Below are 24,762 nucleotides of genomic sequence, written 5' to 3' on the forward strand. Positions count from 1 at the left end.
TTCTCTTCCTTCCCTAGATGCTGACATGCCGTTTAAAAAAATTTAAATCGCCGTAATTACCTTTTATTTTTCTATTCTTCTTTGCACTTCCTGGTTCTCCTCCCGTGGGAGTAGGCGTGTTTCTAGCCTCTCCCAGACTCCTGGGAGCTAGTCTCAGGCTTCCCAGGATGGCACTGAGCATGTGCGGGAACGAGCGGTGAATGCTGGGAGCACAGCATTCACCACATCCAGGAAATAAATGCTTGTGGGCTTCAAATGCCCACAATGAAGATGGAAACCGCCTGCAGTGAATAATATAAGTTATTCTTTCCGATGAAATCTGACACAGGCGGACATATTACACACAATATGTGTGTATGTAATGCTGAGAAGAAAAGTTTGTGAATTAACTAAAAAAAAACCAAAACGATAGATAGGTGGACCCCCGCTTTAAGTATGTTTACTTAAAGCAAAACTTTACCCATAACAACTTGAGAAAAAATAATGTTCTTTAGCCAGGAACATAAATTCCACATTAATTATGCTACCAAAATTAGTGTGTGCTGTAAATTGCCTCCAGCATTGCTCCTGTCTCTTTCACCGGAGGTTGCCATTTTGCTGAAGCCCAGAGCCCCTGAACAGCAGTAAATCATAAAGTGGAACTAAACCCAACAATTTTAACGGTTTAAAAAAACACTTAAATTCCTGAAATGGTGTCTTAACTGGTCACATGTGCAGCACCATGGTGGTTGCAGTTTAAACATAAGCAGCTTCCTTGACTGTAAAGGATAGAAGGCTTTAATTCCACTTTAAGGCTGGCAGAAGATCGGCCTCTACAATTTCAGCAGTGCCTAAAAAAGGAGAGCAATTGAGCATGTGCAGAGCAGGGTGAGACAGTGTATCACTGGATTTTAAGCAGTACAGGCACTTAATTTTAAATGTTTTACATAGCTATACCTGCAAAAGAGGCCTGAAGTGATCTAGCAGGACTTCTGACTAGAGTTCCACTTTAACTCAGATAAGTACTATTTCCCTCTGTCTCATCCAAATCTCAAAATTCCTTTATTTTTGCTGCTGTTTTCTGTTCGAGGGAGGTTACGTTCCCACTGTATGTATGAGTATAGCCACCCTCTTGCTCACCCCTAATATAGATTTGTAGTGTGAATAGAGCAGTGCACATGACCGCAACTAACGCACAACGAACATTCCAAACAGAAGTGAGGAGGAAAAACGCAGTAAGAAACTATTTCATGAAAATTAGATTACAGGGCCACTTGATATGTATGGATTATTTTTGTAGAATAAGGATATCATTTAGTGCAACTTTAAGTGGACCTTTCATCAGATATAGTTGTTTGTTATTTACACTTCAACATTATTTCATATGAATGCAATGCTTATGGGTATTTATTATCTCTCACTGAAATCACAGTACTCCCCCCTAACAGCGCCACTTGCTGCTTTTCTCTCTACAAGGTTGGCACCATCTTTGTTCAGGTATTATTTAAGGTTAACATCTACTTCCTGGTCTGCGATGCTGGTTCACTACGTAAACGCCTAGCCACAAGTCTGCCATTATTTTCAAGACTTTGGCTTTTAAAAGTTTAATTTGTCCGACAGTCGTTTTAGGCATAAGTACCTGCCACATCAACCTATTACACCTGCTGTTGCCTGGGTGAAGGATCAAGAGTCTCCTCCTTACCAACCTATACTTTTTTTTCTTTGTATTAATTTAAATTGGACAAATGGTAATATGAAAATCTTGCAAATAATATTATTGAGAAGCTATATCAGCAACCAATGACTAAAATGGAAAAATCTTCAAAAAAAACAATAAAAGGGTTTGTGAGATCCGCTTATTACATATTGCCCCCTAACCCACCCACCTCCAACGCACCCCTCTCTCCTCCACCCCCTTAAATGGATCATTGCATTTAAATTAGATTCTTTTTCCACAAATCTAGTCAGAAGGGTCTTGATGTTGCCTATACATCGAACAGGAATAACTTTATGACCACTAACAGGTAAAGTAACATTGATTACGTTACATTGGAAACTGAAAGTCTGTGGGATATATTAGGCAGCAAGTAAACATGTTGTTCCTGAAGCTGATCTGTTGAAAGCAGAAAAAAAAATGGGCATCACAGTTTGTTGTGTATGGGGTTGCATAGCCGCAGACTGGTTACGGTGCCCATGCTGACCCATGTCCACAGCTAAAAGCCTTTACAATGGGCATGTGAGTATCAGAACTCACATTTTCTTTTATGTCATGTGAATAGCCTGTGCATCACTTACCTGCGTAAGAGACGGCATCAGGATGCACTATGGGATGAAGGCAAGATGGCAGGTGCTTTGGGCAATGTTCTGCTGGGAAACCTTGGCTTCATAGTTGTTACCTGACACATACCACCTCCCTAAACATTGTTGCTGATCAAGAACACTAGTTTGTGTAAACGATATTCCCTGATGGCTGTGGTCTCTTTCAACAGGACAATGAGCCCTGCCACACTGCAAAAATGGTTCAAGAATGATTTGAGGAACACAACGAGTTTCAGGTCTTGACTCCAAATTTTCCAGCTCTTAATCTATGGAACATCCGTGGGATGTGCTGGAAAAACAAGTCCGATCCATGGAAGTCCCAATGTACAGGCCCGATCTCTTAGAGGACATAAATGATCTGCTACGGATGGCTTGGTACCAGATACCATGATATACCTTAAGAGGTCTAGTGGAGTCCATGCCTTGATGGATCAGGACTTTTTGGGGGCAAAATGGGGATCTAGTCAATATTAGGTGGGTGGTCAAAGAGCTATGGCTGATCGGTCTATTTTCTAACTCTAAAGGTGTTTTGTAGTTTTTTTGTTTTTTTTTTTGTTTTTGTTTTTGCTGGTGTTTATAAGATTGGGGATTCCATTTTAGCACTTTAGTGCCATCCCCGGCCCTTTGACAAACAGGAAGGGCAGGACTGAGCAGGTCTGCCAAATTTGTATATGGACTCCTGATTGACAGCTTTCATTGACCAATCCGGAGCCTCGCACACAGTATACTTTTGCCACCAGAGAGAAGAACTGGCCTACTGACTCTACTCAGCTATCCTCCCCCTCTATCACATTAAGGTAATGAATAAGATGATGAAGTGTAACTTTTAATCTGTAATAATGTGTTGAGATGGGGCAGGTATAATACATGTACAAACTGTGAGTATCTAACATTATGTGCAGCAAGTTTGCATCGCCCTTGTCATAACTTACAGCCTTTTGGGGGGGTTAAAAACTCAGTGTGAAATAAAAACCCTATTGTAATTTTCTTTTTTTTTTTCTTTTTTTTTTAGATTTTTCCATTTCCGTTCATTGGTTGCTGATGTAGCTTCTCAATATTATTTGCATGAATTTCATAACGCAGTCTATTTTCCACTTGATAAAATCATACAAGCCCTCTTCGTCATCTGCTTCTTTTGGATACGGAGAAGCTGCTGACAGAGGAGGCATTCACTTGTATTTCAATTATCACATATCTTATTTGAAATGATTTTATCTTTTTTTTTATTTGATCCCAAGTGTTTGTTTTGACATGATTAAATATTGAATGATAATTCATTGCTGTGAAACACCAGATTGTATTAAGCTCACATTCCTGCATAATAACCTGTTACATATTAGTTTACAGACAAGCTCCAGGGACATAGAGTAGTAGAATCTGTATTTCTGATTGAAACCAGTCATCAAATGAAGCTTGTTCTACTTTTATGTGACTTTCCTAGAGATGCCTAGAGACAAAAGCTTGGGGTTATACAATGGAAGGAGTAACGTGGGTGAATAAAGCTTACTGGCAATTTAATAGCAGGGAAGTGAGAATATAGATGGCACGTTACAAAGCATTAAAAATGAAATAGACAGAACTCATATTTTCAATGTCTAAAGCAGAATTCCGGACATACAGGTGCATCTCAAAATATTAGAATATCATCAAAAAGTTAATTTGTTTCAGTAATTCAATTCAAAAAGTGAAACGTATATATTATATAGATTCATTACAAACAGAGTAGCATTTCTTTCTTTTAATTTTGATGATTATGGCTTACAGTTAGTGAAAATCCAAAATTTCAGTATCTCATAAAATTATAATATTTTGAAAAAGTTCAATATTGTTGACTCATGGTGTCACACTCTAACAAGCTAATTAACTCAAAACACCTGTAAGTGTTTCCTGAGTTTTTTTTAATTGGTTCCCAATCAGCCGCCGCAGTTTTACTGCAGCAGAATGGCACGAGTGGGCAAAACGACGTTACCTTCCAGCAGCTGCGACGATCGAATTCATTTCAGAACCGATCACCCTCCAGGCCCAGCCACTGATTTCTGGCCTGGAACTGCTGATCGGGTCTGACGAATGAAATGCTTCCCCTGCCTGTAAGTGTAAACACAGGCAGGGGAAGTGATGTCATCTGGCTCTCTGGAATTCTTTTCCGTTCCAGAGAGAGGAGAGAGGACATCCAAATGTGAGTTGCACCAGCACTGCACTGACACAGTAAGCGTAGGCACACATTTCACCCCCCCCCAGTTCACCCCTTCACTCCTTGTCACTATGTTGACTAGGGTTGTCCCGATACCGCTTTTTTAGGACCGAGTACAAGTACCGATACTTTTTTTCAAGTACTCGCCGATACCGATTACCGATACTTTTTTTTTAATGTCACGTGACAGTTTTTTTTTTTTTTTTTAACAGTGCTTGCTTTTTTTTTTTTTTGGGGGGGGGGGGAGGGGGTGAACGTTGTATGTGTGTGTTATTTTTTTTTTTTTTACAATTTTTATTTTTTACAATAATATTTTTTTATTCTTTATTGTTTTTTTTGTTTTTTTTTAATCAGCCCTTTTGAGGGGCTTTGGTGAGATATCAGAGGTCTTAACAGACCTCTGATATCTCCCCCTTGAGACAGAGAAAGAGACCGAGGATAGAGATTCCCCAGTCCCTTTCTCTGCAGCCTCAGCTGCACTGAGAATGAATGGAGAGAAGACAGCGGCTCCTCTCCATTCATAAACTGACACATAGTAATCACAGAAGATTACAATGTTTCAGTTATGTGAATGGACAGAGTCAGCTGACTCTGTCCATTCACAAAGGAAGGAGGAGGGGGACGGAGGAACGGAGGGGGAGAATGGAGGGGACAGATAAGGAGAGAGGAACTGAGGGGACAGCTGAGAGGGACAGATAAGGAGAGAGGAACGGAGGGGACAGCGGAGAGGCGCAGATAAGGAGAGAGGAACGGAGGGGGACAGCGGAGAGACACAGATAAGGAGAGAGGAACGGAGGGGACAGCGGAGAGGCACAGATAAGGAGAGAGGAATGGAGGGGACAGCGGAGAGGCACAGATAAGGAGAGAGGAACGGAGGGGACAGCGGAGAGGCACAGATAAGGAGAGAGGAACGGAGGGGGACAGCGGAGAGGCACAGAGGAACGGAGGGGGCATGGAGGAGCATGCAGTGACAGTCAGCGGTGATCGATCACCGCTGTATGTCACTAAAGCTGGTGAAAGCCGCTGGGGGAGAATCTTGTAACTCCCCCACACGCCGATCACAGCTGACTTCTAGGTATCGGGGGAAGTATCGGGAGCATTTGCCCGAGTACAAGTACTTGGGCAAATGCTCAGTATCGATGCCGATACCGATACTAGTATCGGTATCGGGACAACCCTAGTGTTGACCTAGTGCAGTGTTGATATTTTTCTTTGATCACAGTACTGGTGTCATTTTGTGACACTAATCAACATTGGGGTACTTAGTAGTAGGCCCAGCTAGGTCTAGGGACCCCCCAATACAGGTTTAACTCCTTGATCACCCCATGTCACCAGTGATCAACGTATTAGTGTCACGGGTGACGCTGGTTAGTTATTTTTTTATAGCGTCAGGACACCCGCCGTACATTACCTTATAAAAGGTTTAACCCCCTATCAGTTAGGTTTTAGCGTCAGTCAGGGTCTGCGTCGCCCCAGGCAGCGTCAGATTAGTGCCAGTAGCGGTAACACGCACGCACCATACACATCCCTTAGTGTCTGAATGGATCGATATCTTTGATCTGATCAGAACTATATTAGGGTCCATAATAGCTTAGGTTTCCCAAAAACGCATAGTTAGCGGGATCAGCCCAGATACCTGCTAGCACCTGCGTTTAGCCCCTCCGCCCAGCCCACCCAAGTGCAGTATCAATCGATCACTGTTGCATACAAAACACTAAACACATAACTGCAGCATTCACAGAGTCAGGCCGGATCCCTGTGAACAATAATGCCCTGTACACACGGTGGGATTTTCCGACGGAAAATGTGTGATAGGACCTTGTTGTCGGAAATTCCGACCGTGTGTAGGCTCCATCACACATTTTCCATCGGAATTTCCGACACACAAAGTTTGAGAGCTTGCTATAAAATTTTCCGACAACAAAATCCGTTGTCGGAAATTCAGATTGTGTGTACACAAATCTGACGCACAAAGTGCCACGCATGCTCAGAATAAAGAGACGAAAGCTATTGGCTACTGCCCCGTTTATAGTCCCGACGTACGTGTTTTACGTAACCGCGTTTAGAACGATCGGATTTTCTGACAACTTTGTGTGACTGTGTGTATGCAAGACAAGTTTGAGCCAACATCTGTCGGAAAAAATCCATGGATTTTGTTGTCGGAATGTCCGATTAATGTCCGACCGTGTGTACAGGGCATAACAGTTTTTTTTGGTAGCATTTGAAGCAGTCGCTGACAGTCAGGTGCTCTTTTCTTTATCGTACATCACGGGGCACAGAGCCATAGTAGTAACTATGTGGGTTATAGGCCACCTTCAGTTGATGGACGCTGGCACACCCTAAGACAGGAAGTCCACTCCCTATATAACCCCTCCCACTACTGGAAGTACCTCAGTTTTTTCGCCAGTGTCATAGGTGTTGGTCACGAGTAAAGATGTGCTGTGCTGATCTCCACTGGAATACTCCTTGCTGGGGCAGGCTATGCAACCGGATCCATTCAAAGTGTCTTTTCAGGCCGAATTGAATGGTACCCCGGCCTTGTAGCGGAAGAAACGAGGTTTTGCCTGTAACGCTTCTCTTTTCAGAGATCTAGACCCTGGGATCCAGTGCTTTAGTTTTTTTCAGCCATAAAGTTTCCTGGCGGGGTGTTTTACAGGTCCAGGAGTGTGGATTCCCCAATAAAAAGGGGCCCCGGTTCCTGAAGGTTTTTTAATGGAGCCCACCGTGAGAGATGAAGATTGGGTCTGTTGGTTTTACCACAGAATCCCTGCGGCAGGAAAGGTAAGTGGAGATTTCTAAGGAATTTTAAATTCTCCTATGAATTGTCCCATTTAAAAAGTAAATGTTGTCATGCCTAAAAGTCACCACTGGGGGCTGTGTAGAGCACGTACCTTGTCGTGCTTTCCTCAGATCACGCTGTGTCAGCAGAAGCTGCAGACTTCTCTCCGGCTTGCAGTCCCAGATCTCCGGTAAGATGTTGGGGGGGGATTTTTTTTGCCAAAAACACCCCCCACCTGGGTAGAAGCTCTCTCCCTCTCCCTGAATAGGGGGACATGGAACGATCAGCGATGCCGCTCCGTTCGTCCACCGCCGCTGTACGGCGGTTTGTCACCAGCTCCTCCTCGCCTCCCCTCCACACTCATGCTGATCCCATCGGATCGGAGGCCCGCGCGGGAAATTGCTCTTTTGAAAAGAGAGGGGGGCGTGCTGTTATGGCTTAGCACGGCGTTGGCATGTGGCAGTGTCCAGCGTGGGAGTATGTTTTAAAAGGCTCCATTTTACTAGCTGCAGCTGTCGGAGGGACACAAGAGCAAAAAAGGGCATGTAAGTGGTGACACAGACTTTCCCTTGGCACATTTATTAAAGCACCAGGCTGAGCACTAATAGCAGCGGCAGTTGCTGGACTATTTGCTCAAGCAGTGGATGCAATTTCTTCTGATAGTACCTCTGCATTTGTGCATCAGGCTATGGTCAGAAGGGGGTATAGAAACACCCCAAAAAAGGGCTCAAGGGGGACTCATTCAAGCTCAAAAAAGCCTAAACTCATCTCTACAATGGCATCCTCCCCAGAGAGATCTAAAGTGGCTGGTCAGAGTGACCCATCAGGGTTGTCAAATGTTGCAACTGTTTCCAACACTGCAGCCCCTGTCTGTGTTACTGAAGAGGTTTTTTCCTCAACCATATTAGGATTGGAGCAAAGGTTAGCGGCTTTAATCGCATCCCAGAATGGGACAAAGCGCGACAGTTCCCTCAAACTGAGGAACTGGGGGCGGGAGAAGATGGATTTTTCTCTGGGGACCGTGAAGAGGCGGATGACTACTCTTCTGGGGGGTCAGATGCAGAGGGATCAGCTTCACAATCTGAAAGATTGTTGGTACAATCTCTTACTGAATTGGTTTGCTCCACATTTATGATACCCTTAACAGAGTCAGTTGATAAGCCCACTTCTTGTTTGGGTTCGCTAAAGCCTCCCCAAGCTGTGCATGCCTTTCCTGTCCATTCATTGCTGGAAAAACTTGTATTTTTACAAGTTTATTCATGTATTTTGAGTGGGATCACCCAGATAAGCATTTTTTTCCTCCTAAAACGTTTTCAACACTTTATCCTATGGAGGAAAAGTTTATAAAAAAAATGGGAAATACCAGCAATTGACGCTGCTATATCCTCTGTAAATAAAAGTTTGACTTGTCCGGTAGACAATGCTCAAATGCTTAAAGTGGATGTAAACCCAATGTCATCCTTTCTAAACTACTGCCATAGGGGTTATCTATAAGGATATACATGCCTCCTGCATGTATCTTTACCTGTCAAATGTCTCCCCTCTGTCTGTTATGAGAGCTGAAAAACTGTAGATTCTGTGGGTGGGTCTGTTGTCTGGAGCTCGGTGGGTGGAGTCGTGATGTCAGTAGACTCCCCGCCCACCTCTACACTCCCCTTGTCAATATGCATTTCTCCTGTGTATTTCTAACTGAACTTCTGCTATGATCTCTAACATCCAGTGAAAAGACAGGAAAGTAACCACATGACTTCAGCATGTCAAATCATGCTGAGGTGTGGAACAGCCAACCCTTGCAGAGCTGCTGAAGAAAGGAGTGGGGGTGGGAATTAAAAAATCATGCCTGTGTCTTAGGCTAGTGCACGAGATGTAAATCACCTGTCACTCACAGCAAGGGGGAGGATTTGACAAAGTTTTTGTCAGTTTGTCAAGATTTCTCTCACTGAACAATAAAAGAGGATTGCTCAGAGATGGATTAACTCTGTGTGGCAAGACTGGGCTCAAATGATAGGAAATCTTATACTCTACAGTATGATATATATATATAAAAAAAAAAAAATAACATTTTCGGGTTTACATCCACTTTAAGGATCCAACGGATAAGAAGTTGGAATTCCTATTAAAAAAACACATTTTCCCTGGCAGGTTCAGTGACTCAGCCTGCACTGGCAGCAATTGATGTATATCAATCCTTGAGAGACCAGTTTAAACAGGTGCACAAGGTTATTCCTGATCAGCAGGCCCAGGATTTGGCCGAACTACCAGTGGCGTTATGTTTTGCAATTGACGCCATGAGAGATACTATTCTTCAGGCCTCACACGTCTTACGCTTGGGCTGGTGCATTTGCGTAGAATATTATGGTTGAAAAATTGGTCAGCGGAAGCGCCATGCAAAAAGCTCCTGCCTAGTTTTCCTTTTTTCCCATTTCCGTCTTTCAGGACAGCACCATAGAGAGAGACCTTGGCTCCTCCCCTTCTGAGGAAACACCGCCTTCAACTTAAAGCTTTAAACCTCACCGCTCTCCCCCGGCCCCTCAGTTCTGGTGTTTCCTCCGGTGGGGAGACATCGCAAGGAACCAGGGCCGCACAGCTAGGGAGGCTGAGGCTAATTGCAGGCTGACCAAAGGGGGCGCTCTCTCTCTGGCTCTCTCCTGCTCATTTTTTCTAAAGAAAGCTGCAGTCTAAGGGGCTAGGGTGGCTGAGTACCTTTTAGAAGACTGCACATCACGCTCCCCCAGCTTCTCTTAGTGAAGTTGTAAGCTGGGGGGGTCCGTTTTCTTTCTTGCCTAGCAGTGGCATAGGTGGAGGCACAGAAGACCGCCCTGCACTTGCAGCCAGCGTGGGAGCTCTGAGCGCTGGGTCGGAGGACGGGTGACGTCATTTCCGGCGGAGGTCGGTGTTTCCGTCTGACCCGTGACTTCCGGTTCCGGTCGCGGTGTTGAAAACGGACCGCGCGTTCGGCTGGTGCTGCCTCTGACTTGCTGTGGGGACAGTACACAGGGGCTTGGATCACCACTGCACTCTAAGGAGATGTCGGAAGCAGAGGCTTCAAGAACCGCTCCAGGAGAATCCTGCACCAGCCACTCTAAGGTAAGAGGAACCCTGGGGTGGTGTTCCCTTACCGCTTCCTGTAAAGCTCCACAGGTGTAGAACTCCCCCTGGTGGTGAAGGGGGGGAAAGGGTTGTGTCTGGGTCCCTGGTGATGGTTGGTCCCGGGAAGTGCACCCCTGGTGGCCCTCCGTGGTAGTGCTGGTGAAAGTTTGCTGATTGCTCCCTACTTTTAACTTGTTTTCCAGGGCAAAGCTACAGAGAAAAGCAAGTCGCCCCACAGTGCCAAGAAGAAATGCCCCTCATGTAAAATCACAATGGGGGAATCTTGGTCTAAACCCCTTTGCAGGGATTGTATAGAGGGGCTAGTAAGGGAGCAATCTGGAGAACAGTCTTCAGATTTAGCAGCATCCGTGAAAGAACTTTCCAATACGGTGCAGACTTTTAAGACATTATTTGCCAGTCTTCAGTTGCCACAGCCGCAGGTTGTTTCTCCACCAGCACAGCAGAGTGTTCCTCAGGCCTTAATGGATGCTCCCTCGGGAAGTGGAGAGAATCCAGGAGGTGCCAGATTCGAGGTTGAGGAAGAGCCTGATAGCGGGTCCTCAGATCCCCAGGGGGAATCAGAGGGAGAGGAGGCGGAAGGGGAATCCACAAGATCCTCTCGCTACAAGCTTTCCCTGGAGGAGGTGGAGGAGCTCCTAGGAGCCATTCATACCACCCTAGGAATCCAGGAGGAAAGGAAAAAACTTTCACTCCATGACCAGATGTACAAGGGACTAGGGGAACATAAAAGGAAGGTGTTCCCGGTCCATGAGGTCTTAGTTGACGCCATCAAAAAGGAGTGGCAAGACCCCGAAAGGAAGCCTTTCCTTTCAAAGGCACTTAAGCGTAGGTTCCCCTTTGCAGAAGAGGAGGCGCTGGTATGGAACAAATCGCCTAAGCTAGACGCAGCCTTTTCGCAGGTCTCCAGGCACACTGACCTGGCCTTTGAGGACATGGGGGCACTCCCAGATCCCATGGATAAGAGGATAGATTCCCTCCTGAAAAAATCCTGGGACTCTTCCATAGGGAACCTCAAACCTGCCATGGCGTCCACGGTGGTGGCACGAAACATGGAGTATTGGCTAACGCAAATTAAGGCGCATATAGAGGCGGGCACGCCTAAGGAAACAATCCTTTCGTCTTTTCCCATGCTCCTTAAAGGAATAGCTTACCTGGCAGATGCGTCAGCTGAATCGGTGCGTATGTCTGCAAGATCAGCCGCATTGTCCAATTCGGCAAGAAGAGCCCTATGGCTTAAAACATGGCAGGGAGATACCGCATCCAAGGTTAAGCTCTGCGGCATTCCTCTCACGGGGGACTTGCTTTTCGGGCCAGGTCTGGAAGCTGTATTGGATAGAACGGCTGACAGAAAAAAGGCATTTCCTTTTAAAAGAAAACCGGCAGAGACTAAAAGAAAGTCTCGGCCGTGGAAGAAGTTGGACCCCCCAAAATCTGATCAACAGAAAAAGGGGTGGGGACAAAAAGGGAAGGGGCGTGGGGGGGCTATTTTTCGCCCTCCTGAACAGCCCAAAAAGACAAAGTGACAGAATAAGGGTGGGAGGAAGACTGGGGGCCTTCCTGCCACAGTGGGAGATGATCACCTCCAACAATTTTATTTTGGAAGTCATAAGAAGAGGGTACAGGTTGGAGTTTGCAGAACCTCCACCATGCAGACTCCTCGTAACCACGCTTCCGAAATGTGCAGAGAGGTCAGCGGCTCTCCTTTCCTCCCTCCAGGAGTTGGAGGAACAGGAGGTGGTAGTTCGAGTGCCAGAAGGAGAGACGGGCAGAGGCTTTTACTCCCACATTTTTGTGGTGCGCAAACCCTCGGGGAAGTTCAGGCTCATCCTGAACCTGAAGCCTCTGAACGTCTCTCTCACCTACAGGAGATCAAAATCTGGTGGCGGATTACCTCAGCAGGAAACGGCTGAGGGAAGGCGACTGGGTTCTGAATCAGGGGGTTTTCGAAGCAATATCCCAGAAGTGGGGGAGGCCATGCATAGACCTCTTTGCCTCGAGAGAAAACAGGAAGGTGCATCTCTTCTTCTCCCTAAACAGGTGGGATGGAGCTCTAGGGATAGACGCACTGGCTCAGAGTTGGGCTTTCGACAGGTGTTATGCCTTCCCCCCACCTGTACTAATCCCAGCCGTCCTAAGAAAATTCCAACTGGAAAACACAACTCTCATTCTTATTGCGCCACATTGGCCCAGGAGGCCTTGGTTCTCCATCCTGAGAAGTCTGGCAGCGGAACCCCCCTGGCTTTTGCCAGTTCAGGAGAATCTCCTTTCCCAGGGGCCAATCTGTTGTCCCCAGGTGGGGAGATGGAGCCTCGCGGCTTGGCTACTGAGGAAGATCTGTTGAAGAACAGAGGGTTCTCAGATAGCTTGGTAAAGACCCTCCTTAACTGCAGGAAAAAAGAAACCCAGGTCATCTACCAAAAAACATGGAGGCGCTTTAATAGCTGGTGTACAGAAACTTCTTTTGATACTCACAGCTCTATAGCGGTCTTAGAGTTCCTGCAGGCAGGGGCGGACAAGGGGTTAGCCCTTGGCACCCTGAAAGGGCAGGTTTCTGCTTTGAGTGTGTTTCTGGAGAAACAACTAGCCTCCGATCCTTGGGTCATTAGATTCTTTAAAGCATTGAGTAGGCAGAGACCTCTGAAGGTCCCCCCCTTCCCAATGTGGGATCTTTCCTTGGTCCTACAAGCACTTACAGGGGAACCCTTTGAGCCATTGGAGACGTGTACACTAAAATGGATTAGCCTCAAAACGGTGTTTTTGGTGGCAATCACTACAGCAAGAAGAGTAAGTGAACTCGAGGCCCTCTCCATTAGGGCCCCCTTTTTTCAGGTATTCCCGGACAGGGTAATTTTTAAGGCCGATCCGGCCTTCTTACCGAAAGTAGCCTCGGTTTTTCATAGAGGCCAGGAAATTGTTTTGCCCACCTTTTGTTTGAATCCTGTGAGGGAACAGGAACATAGGTTTCATAAACTAGATGTAAGAAGGTGTGTCCTGCAATACTTGGAGGATACAAAACCATTTAGAAAATCTGATTCCTTTTTTGTGTTATTTTCAGGAACCAGGAAGGGAGGCAAAGCCTCGAGGCGCACTTTAGCTAGGTGGCTAAGGTTAGCTATCAGTCAGGCTTATATATTTAGCGGGTTAGAAGCCCCTAAGGGTATCAGGGCACACTCCACAAGGGCAGTGGCGACCTCTCAGGCCGAGTGGGCTGGTGCGTCTCCGGAGCAGATCTGTAGAGCGGCAACGTGGTCTAGATTCGACACGTTCGTGAAACACTACAGATTGGACCTTCTGTCAGCAAAAGACCAGGCTTTTGGGCGTAAGGTTCTGCAGGCAGTAGTCCCACCCTAAGGTAAGGTGCTCGCTTATCCTCTCTATGGTGCTGTCCTGAAAGACGGAAATGGGAAAATCGGAGTTACTTACCGGTAACGTCCTTTTCCAGGAGTCTTTCAGGACAGCACAGTTACCCACCCTACTGTAGGGATATTCGTGATGGAGTTCATCGCAGAAGAACGTCAGGTAAGATCAAAGTTATTATGACGTGTTCTTGTGTCTCCCCAGCTAACCGGAGGTCCTCTTGAAGAACTGAGGGGCCGGGGGAGAGCGGTGAGGTTTAAAGCTTTAAGTTGAAGGCGGTGTTTCCTCAGAAGGGGAGGAGCCAAGGTCTCTCTCTATGGTGCTGTCCTGAAAGACTCCTGGAAAAGGACGTTACCGGTAAGTAACTCCGATTTTTTTTTTTTTTTTTTAAATCAAAATAAAGTTTTATTTCGTAGAAACATATAGATACATAGACAAGTACAGGATCATTGCAGCATTACATACAGGTACAACATTTGTCATAGGTGTTATCATTGACATACATCTGTAGACCTATGCAATTACATGAAATTGACTCATCATTTAACAGTTTCAGTAACGGCTAATGATGCTGTATAATTTGAACAAAACAGTAAATAATGTCCTTGTACTGTATCTTTTTGTTGTTGTTTTTTTTTTTATTATTTATTTTTAACATAAGCGCTATCGTACAATAACCTATGACCAATAATAGGAATGAAAGTGACTTAGCAAATATCAGGTATAAGGGCTCTTTCACACGGGGCAGATCAGTCATGATCCGCCCCGTGAACACCCGCTTTCTCAGCGGGGATCGCTCCGCCGATCCCCGCTGAGCAGGAAGATGACAGGTCCATCGCTGCACGCTGTGCAGCGGTGGACCTGTCAGAGCGCCGCTCTCCCCTATGGGGGGATCGGATGATGACGGACCGTAGCGTCACCTGATCCGATAACGGATGGAAAAGTAGGGTTTTCCTCCGTTACACTTTTCGGATCGGAGCGGGTCGGATGTCAGCGGACATGTCACCGCTGACATCCGACGCTCCATAGGGATGAATGTATGTCCGTTTTTCATCCGAAAACGGAAGGATGAAAAACGGACATACGGATCGTCCGTGTGAAAGAGGCCTAAGGCACAAAAGGCAAGAGTGAAACATTACTCTCTAAACTTTCTATTGTTTAACTTTTAATCATCTAAACAAACACTCATTCACCATGGTTCCTATATTAATAATCAAAATAAAAATTAGGTATACATCTATAAATCCATTTTCCAACAAGCACATCACATTTGTAACAGTCTGTCTTTTATCAACTGGGTTGGGTCGAGCCCTGGCGTATCCAGTCAGGGTTGTCACATTGAATTTAAATTTTTAAAGACATTTCTATGTTGGTAGGTAATTTTTTCACGTATCAACATGTTATTTACCAGTTCGACCCATCTTTCAGCCGTTGGTACCCTCGGAGTTATCCAGAACCTCGCTATGGCCTTGCGCGCCATATATAAAAGTCTCAGAACAGCTGTGTGACCGTTCGTGAGAGTATCTCCAAGGCCCCAAGCAAACAAACAACTGGGTCATATAGAACCGGGATTTGAAATACCTGAGAAATAGTAGTAAGAACTTAGTGCCAATAACGAAAGAGTTTTGGGCATTTCCACATCATGTGTAACAAATCACCATCGTCTTTACAACATATTGGGCATATTGGTGAATTTCTGAATCCCCATTTGTATAGTCTGACTGGTGTTCTGTATACCCTATGGAGCAGGAACAAGTGTGATAGCCTATGTGACGCTGAGACCGACACAAATGGGGCTGAAGTTAGACATAGCTCCCATTTCTCTCCATCTATGGGACCAAGGTCTTTTTCCCATCCCCTTCTACCTGGAAGTTTAGAGGCATCGTGTGTAGAATGGAGCAATCTGGAGTATATTCTCGAAATCATACCTTTCCTCTCCCGTTATCAGCACATCTGACAACAGCGGGTGCACCACTATCGCAAGAGGGGACACCCTACTCTCACTTTGAAAAGCATGCCTGAGTGGCAGGTACTTAAAAAAACTGTGTTCTGGGTATCATAAATTCATTTTGTATGTCTGAAAAGGATTTGAACACATTACCATTAAACATCTGAGAAATATAATGTATACCTTTTGCTTCCCAGGGGTGAAAATCCTTAAGCTTAAGAAGTTCTTTATAGTATTTATTCCTCCATATAGGTGTAAACTCACAGGGACCTTTAATTTTCAGGATAGATCTGGTATATTTCCACAAAGTATTTAGTAAACTTATTGTGTGGAGTGTTTGTGTTATGTGCATAAGACCTGCCTCTAAGTGGGATATTGCTGACAGTGATGATCCATCAGGTATCAGTAGGGATCTGATGGGGTCATAGGTATCGTGGTCCCCCCGATTACCTAGGTGTTGAAGCTGGAATGCTACGAAGTAGAATCTGGCATGTGGTATGGCCAGACCCACTTGTTCTTTAGTTAGCTGTAGAGTATTTAGGCTAATCAGCGGCGATTTATTACCCCATATTAGGTCTCTGAATTGGGCATCTATTTGAGTGAACCATTTATGTGGTATCCATATAGGGGCATTATGAAATGTATACAGAAGCTGTGGTGCCCACACCATTTTAATCAAATTTGCCCTGCCTGTAACTGAAAGAGGAAGCTTCGTCCATGCAGAGCATTTCAACCGAAACTTACGAAGTAGCGGTACCAAGTTTAGTGTGATATATTGATTTGGGTCTGGGGTTATTTATATGCCTAAATAACGGAATTGATCAACCGTAATGACATCTCTCGCACAATCAGGTAGAGGCCGTGATAGAGGGTCAAAAGGCATAAGTACTGATTTATTCCAGTTAATACTAAACCCCGACAGCGCACGGAAATCAGCGATCAAACGCATCACATTCTTCAGGGAGCTGTCAGTGTCACCTAGATAAATCAATGTGTCATCTGCGTAAAGTGAGATAACATCATGATTAATACCTCTACGGAAGCCGATTATGTCTTGCGATGCTCTGACATGTATGGCTAGAGGTTCGAGGGCTGGGGCAAACAGCAGGGGTGAAAGAGGGCATCCCTGCCGTGTGCCCCTGAAGAGTTTGAAATCACCATTAATACGCATTCTTGCCATGGATTATTGTATAACAGTTGAACCCATTTTAGAAAAGAGGGACCCACCCCAAATTTTTTCAATGTTTCCCAGAGATAGGGCCATTCTATGCTATCAAACGCTTTGGCCGCGTCTAAAGAGAAGATGGCCCTATTACCCGTATTGTCAGTGGGTAATTGTAAATTAAGAAATAGTCTGCGTAAATTTTTGAGATGTAGATCTGGTTGGTATAAAGCCTGACTGGTCTCTATGTATCACAGTTTGAATGCACTTAGCTAATCTGTTAGCTAGAACTCTGGCCAGTAGTTTAATATCAAATGTTAGTAATGAGATAGGTCTATAAGCGTCAGGAGATAATGCATCCTTACCAGGTTTCAAAAGTACTATAATAAGTGCCTCACTCATAGAGGGGGGGGGGGCCTTCCAGTTTCAAATGCGTAATTATAAACTTGCAGAAGTATTGGGATTAGTTGTGCAGCGTAACGTTTAAAAACTTCTGCTGGTAAGCCGTCTGCACCTGGTGCTTTGCCATTTTGGGCATGAGCCAACGCCTCTAGAAGTTCCTCCTCTCTCAGTGGGGAATTCAGTTGCTCTGCGTCATGGAATGGGATGGCAACCACGTTCTTTTCGTGTCATCTGTAGGGTTTGCTACGTAGAAAGTTTCTGATCTCTGTGCATCTGCCAGTACTTGAATTTCCCATTTTTTTGTGTTAGTTTTAATATGCGAAATTTCTTTAATAAATTGCCCACGTAGAAATGCTTTGGCCGCCTTCCATACAGTGTCTATACCCGTGGTCCCCATATTCTGTTTAAAGAAAAAAGTTAGAGCTGCTGGGAGTGGGTCAGGATCTGGCAAAAGTGTTTGCCAAAATGGGTTGAGCTTCCAAAGACTATTCCCTTTTATTGCTCCCATTCACAAATCATTTGAAAGTGGGGAATGATCTGAGATTTGTCTAGTGTGCTATTGTGACAAATCTATCATAGGCAATATATTTTTGTTACCTAAACCCAGGTCAATCCGTGAGAGGCCTCCTGCCGAGGCTGAATGGCATGAGTATGTTTTGGCTACAGGGTTATGCATCCTCCATACGTCTGTTAAGCCCATCTCCAAAAGAAGACGGGCAAATGGTGTAGGCCCAGTCCTTCTGTGTAAACCATCTCCCGTCCTTCCACTTAACTTATCTTTCCCATAATCAATGTAATTATTAAAGTCTCCTATGGCTAGTATCGGTATACCTGGGTAGCGAGATATAAACTTAGCTAATATTGTGAGGAGATTGGCGGAAAACAGAGGTGGAATGTACAACCCTGCCAATACACATTTAGTACCATACAAAGAACAGAAAAGCAATACATAACGACCATCCGGGTCAATTTTAACCTCCAGAGGAGAGAATTGCACACTCCTCTTAATCAGGAGGATCATTCCCCTCGAGTACACTGAGTATGTAGAGTGATATTGGTGACAAAACTGCCTTTGCGCAAATTGTGGTGGTGATATCGAGGGAAGGAGAGTTTTCTGCAAGCATATCACATCGGCATTTAACCGCTTGAACGTGCGCAGCACGTCCAAACGCTTAACCGGATTATTCTATCCCCGGACATTCCAGGACATTATTCTAGTTAGCTTAGCCATTGTGTTAGGTTCTCGTTTTCCTTTTCACGGTGAACGACTGTTTGGGGATTATCTGGATAAATACATCCAAAGAATTTCTAATGGAAAAAAGTACCCTTTTGCCAGTTAGGAAAAGAAGTAAGCGTATTTCGATTAGACGAGCTTCCTCTCTAGTGCCAGGGGCATCAGTCTCCAGGCAGTCATGACAGCCTCCGCCGTCAGGCTCAAGAGGTAAACCTCAGGGTCAACCCCAGGGACAAAAGAAGTCCTGGGGAAGGAAACTTACAAAACAAACTACTAAAGCCTCCTTATGAAGGGGCGCCCCCCCTCGCTCAAGTGTGGGGAAGACTTCTGCAGTTCTCAAGGGTCTGGCAGGAAGAGTGTCGAGACAAATGGGTGGCTTCCTCAATATCTCTAGGGTACAAACTAGAGTTCCGAGAGTCCCTGTCTCCTCGTTTTCTCAGATCAAGTGTTTCCAAGGATCGAGAGAAAAAGAAGTCTGTTTTTCAAGCATTGGACCATCTTTTGTCTCAAAAGGTGATATCAGTGGTCCCCATGGAAGAGCAAGGATTGGGGTTTTATTCAAACCTTTTTACGGTACCAAAACCAAATGGAGACGTCAGACCCATTCTAGATCTCAAAGATCTAAACTGGTTTCTGAATATCTGCTCTTTTCGCATGGAGCCAGTCTGAACAGTAGTCTCTATCCTACAGGGTGGAGACCTTCTGGCGTCAATCGACATCAAGTATGCATACCTCCATGTGCTTTCATTTTCAGTTTGTAGCTCTGCCTTTCGGTCTAGCTACTGCACCTCGAGTGTTTACAAAGGTCCTGGCCCCTCCTCTAGCCAGATTAAGGGCCTAAGGTATAATGATTATAGCTTACCTAGACGATCTGCTCTTGATAGACCAGTCGGTAGCTCGCTTAGACCAAAGTATGGTCACCACAGTCAACTACCTGGAATACCTAGGTTGGATTCTAAACCTAGAGAAGTCTTCCTTAAAACCATCAAGGAGATTAGAATACTTGGGTCTGATCATAGATACAGCTCAGAAAAAGGTATTCCTGCCTCCGGCAAAGATCAGTGCCATAAGGGAGCTGATTCAGGTGGTCAAGGCAAAGAAGAATCCTTCTATTCGACTTTGCATGAGGTTGATGGGAAAGATGGTGGCTTCATTCAAGGCCACTCCTTATGCTCAGTTTAATTCGAGACTGCTGCAAAGCAGTATCCTATTGGCTTGGAACAAGAAGGTCCAAGCTCTAGATTTCCCAATGTGCCTGTCTCTGAGGGTGCGCCGGAGCCTCGGTTGGAGGTTGATAACCAAGAACCTGCAGAAGGGGAAAATCCTTCCTACCAGTTACCTGGAAGATGGTAACAACAGATGCCAGCCTTTCAGGTTGGGGAGCAGTCCTGGAAGAGGCGACTGTCTAAGGGAAATGGTCCAGATCAGAAATGACCTTGCCCATCAACATTCTAGAGATTCGGGCAGCGCTTAGCCCTGAGGGCCTGGACGTTCAGGTTACGGAATTGCCCTGTCAGGATCCAATCCGACAATGCCACAGCAGTAGCCTATATCAATCACCAAGGGGGCATGAGAAGTTGTGCGGCCCAGAGAGAGGTGAATCATATAATAACTTGGGCAGAAAACAATGTACCTTGCCTATCGGCAGTCTTCATTCTAGGAATAAAAAAATTGGCAGGTGGACTATTTGAGTCGCCAGCAGTTGTTCTCAGGAGAATGGTCCCTTCACCCCGATGTCTTCCTGACAATATGCCAAAGATGAGGGATACCAGACGTAGATCTGTTTGCGTCCAGGTTCAACAAAAAGATCGACAACTTTGTGTTAAGAACAAGGGATCCGCTAGCGTGCGGAACAGATGCCTTGGTGTTCCCGTGGAATCAGTTCTTGCTGATTTATGCATTCCCTCCTATTCTGCTGCTTCCATGACTTCTTCGCAGGATCAAGCAGTAAGGGAAGTTGGTGATTCTTGTGACCCCAGCGTGGCCCAGAAGATCCTGGTATGCAGAGATCATAAAGATAGCGGTAGTGGACCCATGGACCCTACCACCACGTTCAGACCTTCTCTCGCAAGGTCCGGTATTCCATTCTACCTTACAAACACTAAATTTAATGGTTTGGCTATTGAGATCCACATTCTGAAGAAGCGTTGGCTGTCAGGTTCAGTGGTATCTACCTTGGTTAACGCAAGGAAAATGGCCTCTAGAATCATATTTTATAGAGTCTGAAAAGGCATATGTCTCCTAGTGTGAATTCAGGGGTTGGCACCCCAAGAAGTATGTCATAGGTAGAATCCTTGACTTACTGCAGATGGGGTTAGAAATGAAGGTGGCCTTGAGTACTATCAAAAGCCAGGTCTCGGCCTTATCGGTATTATTCCAACGACCACTTGCTTCACATTCTTTGGTTCGTTGCTTTATTCAGGGGGTAACGCAGCTTAATCCTCCTTTAAGGTCACCCCTGAACCCCTGGGACTTGAATTTAGTTCTGCCGGCATTGCAGAAACAGCCTTTTGAGCCGATACAGCATATTCCCTTGGTCCTTTTAAAAAGGAAACAAATCCATATCCATATCTTCTGCAAGAAGGGTATCAGAGTTGGCTGCTCTTTCTTGTAAAGAGCCATATTTAATTATTCACAAGGATAAGGTGGTATTGTGTCCTCATCCTAACTTTCTACCGAAGGTAGTGTCAGGTTTTCATCTAAACCAGGATATTGTTCTACCTAATTTTTTCCAGAACCCTGCTCTATGGAAGAGGAGTCACTACATTCTCTTGATGTGGTGAGAGCAGTCAAAGTCTACTTGAAGGCAACTGCTCAGATCCGAAAAATTGATGTTTTGTTTGTGTTGCCTGAAGGTCCTAGAAAAGGACAGGCAGCATTGAAATCTACTTTTTCTAAATGGATTTGGCAAGTAATTGTTCAAGCTTATGGTTTGAAGAGGAGGATTCCACCCTCTCAAATCAAAGCGCACTCCACTAGGGCTGTTAGCGCTTAGTGGGCAGTGCATCACCAAGCTTCTATGGCTCAAATCTGTAAGGCCGCAACTTGGTCTTCAGTCCATACATTTACCCGATTCTATCGGGTGGATGTAAAAAGGCATGAGGATATCGCCTTTGGGCGTAGTGTGCTGCAGGCTACTGTAGTCTCATAGTGCCCCACTTTTGTTGTGTCTCCCTCCCTTCAGTTGGCATTGCTCTGGGACTTCCCACATAGTAACTACTATGGCTCTGTGTCCTGTGATGTACAATAAAGAAAATAGGATTTTTATAACAGCTTACCTGTAAAATCCTTTTCTTGGAGTAAGTACATCACGGGACACAGAGGTCCCTCCCCTCTTCTAATACCCGTATACTGCTTTGCTACAAAAACTGAGGTGCTCCCAGTAGTGGGGGGGGTTATTTAGGGAGTGGACTTCTGTCTTAGGGTATGCCAGTGTCCATCACCTAAAGGTGGCCTATAACCCACATAGTAACTACTATGGCTCTGTTTCCCATGATGTACTCCAAGAAAAGGATTTTACAGGTAAGCTGTTATAAAAATCAAATTTTTTTCCTGTGAGTCTCGCTAGTTGTACCAGTAAATTTAGAGGCCAAAATGTCCAATCGAAGGTACACTAGTGAAGAGGCCTACACGTTTCTGAGCATGACAGATAAGAGTGAAGAGGAACTCGCCCATCTGTCAGATTCAGGCTCAGAATTTGAACCCGTAGACGGCAGCGACAACCTGATGGATAGCTCTGACAATGGAGTAATGGTCCCTGCCAACGTCAGGCGTACATGACCCCCTTTCTTCTTCTGTTTTTGAGGTGCAAGAGCCGCAGGGCTCTCGGATGGAGCAGAGAGCCAGTACTAGTGCCGCGCATCCTTCTGGTGAACTGTCAAGCACCAGCGGCCTAGTACATAATGGTCGTACATCCAGCACTGCAGTAACACTTGGTAACGTGGCAAGTCCCATAAGTGCAGTTCAAGCTGGTGAGGTAGCTAGTACAACTAATGTCCCGCAGCCACCAAGAAGATAAAGACAGAACCGTCAAGCCCATAGTGCCCTTTCTGCTGCATTTGACAATCCGAATTGGGAGCCCACCACTTCTGCAGCCGTACTTCCCCCATTCACTGGCCAGCCTGGAATTCAGGTAGAAACTGTAGATTTTACGTCACTTGACTTTTAATCGCTGTTTTTCACAAAAGATCTCTATAGATCTATTGTGGACCAAGCCAATTTGTATGCTGGTCAATTAATCGCCGCAAATCCCCAGTTGACCCTTGCCAGAGATTGGAGACCTATTACGGTCTTCGAATTTAAGACCTTCCTGGGCCTATCCCCCCTCATGGGCATAACTAAAAAAAGTGAGTTGCGGTCATATTGGTCCAGTGACCAAATTTACCATATGCCCTTGTTCTCTGCCTCCATAACCAGGACACAATACGAGCAGATCTTGCGGTTCATGCATTTCAATGACAATGAACTCTGTCATCCTCGGGGCGACCCTGAATACGATCGGCTCTACAAAATTCGGCCCCTCGTAAACCACTTCATCCAGCAGTTTGCAGCCTTGTTTACACCGGATCAAGTTGTCTGCGTTGATGAGTCCCTGATTAAGTTTTCTGGTCGCTTGTCATTCAAACAGTATCTGCCCAGCAAACGTGCCAGATATGGGATCAAGATGTATAAGCTCTGTGACAGGGCAACACATATAGTTTTATGGTTTACGAGTGAAGAGATGGTTACGTAGAGCCGGAGAACTGCCCAGACTACATAGGGAGCGCTGGTAAGATGGTGTGGATCTTGGTGTCACCCTTATTCGGAAAGTGGTACCACTTGTATGTGGACAATTATTACTCAAGCGTGCCACTTTTTTGTCACTTGTTTGATCATCCGCCGGGGCTCACCCCATCAGCTTGTAATTTCCCGTCTTGGGCTGGGGGAGAGAGCCTGCTTGAGATGTAATAATTTGCTCCCTGTGAAGTGGAGGGATAACAAGAATGTTTTTGTTCTGTCCTCCCTTCACGCAGACACGACGGTCCATATTCAAACGGCGACTGGTGTTGTGGAGAAACCCCTCTGTGTCCACGAATACAACCTTAATATGGGAGGGGTGGACCTCAACGACCAGTTGTTGGCGCCGTACCTAATTGCCCGTAAGGGCAGACGCTGGTATAAAAAAGTGTCTGTATATTTATTCCAATTGGCTCTGCTGAATGCTTATGTGCTATACAAAGCTTCAGGATGAACTGGATCCTTCCTTAAATTCCAGGAAGAGATCATCACAGCCTTTCTGTTTCCAGACGGTTCTGTGGCCCAACTTCCCAATCCAAATGCAGTGAGCTGGCTGCATGAGTGGCATTTTACGTATGTCCTCCCTGGTACCCCTACCCAAAGAAGATGTTGTGTCTGCAGAAAACGCGGATATAGGCGTGACACCTGCTTTTTTTTGTCCCTCCTGTCCTGACCAACCTGGTCTTTGCATTGGTGAATGTTTCGAATGCTACCACAGACTAGTGGAGTATTAGCGTAGGGTACAGCATTGCACAGTCCTAGGGCACACTTACACAGGGTCTCGAAAGATGAGATGGCCATCACATTTTGAAAGACCCTAATCTGGAACGTTTACAGTTTATATTAAAGTGCAAAAAAAAAAAAAAAACGCACAAAAACACAAAAAAATAAAAAACCCAAAAATAGTTGTGGTTTTATTTTCCTTCTCTCTCTATTGTTCTCTCTCTTATGTTCGCTCTCTATTGTCCGCTCTATTGTTCGCTCTCTATTGTCTGCTCTATTTTAGAACTGTAATGTTTTATTTTTACTATGTTTTATTGTATTTGCTTTGCAGGTATGGTATGTCTTACTCTTATACTGTAATGTTACTTTGTTTTATTGTTAACCATCATTTGCTTAGCAGGTATGCCATTCAGCTGCAGCACGGGTTTATTTATTCTGACAGCAACAGCGTTTGCTCTCACGATATGTAAAGCCGCGACTCCAGCGCTGTAGGAGGTGATTTCACCATCACACATTAGGGGTGGATTGCCCCCATGCTTCGGAATATATTTTTTAGGCACAGATTGCGTTAAAATGTTGTTTTATTGGGTTAATGTTTTATCGTTACCGTTGTTTGCTTTTCAGGTACGCCATTCAGCTGCAGCACTGATTAACTGTATTTATCTTGACAGCAACAGCGTTTGCTCTCACGATACGAAAATCAGCGACTCCAGTGCCGTAGGAGGCGATTTCACCACCACAGTTTAAAAAAAAAATAAAAAAAATGGTGCATGTATGCCCA

General features: G+C 45.2%; 1 protein-coding gene across 1 annotated transcript in view; it reads left to right on the plus strand.

Moving 5' to 3' along the window:
- Positions 1-24,762, plus strand: part of COX16 (cytochrome c oxidase assembly factor COX16) — a 207,567-nt gene that overhangs the window by 61,266 nt on the left and 121,539 nt on the right. The gene's annotated exons all lie outside the window — the stretch shown is intronic.

The sequence above is a fragment of the Aquarana catesbeiana genome, linkage group LG13 (genome assembly GCF_042186555.1).
Source record: "Aquarana catesbeiana isolate 2022-GZ linkage group LG13, ASM4218655v1, whole genome shotgun sequence".
NCBI lineage: Eukaryota > Metazoa > Chordata > Amphibia > Anura > Ranidae > Aquarana > Aquarana catesbeiana.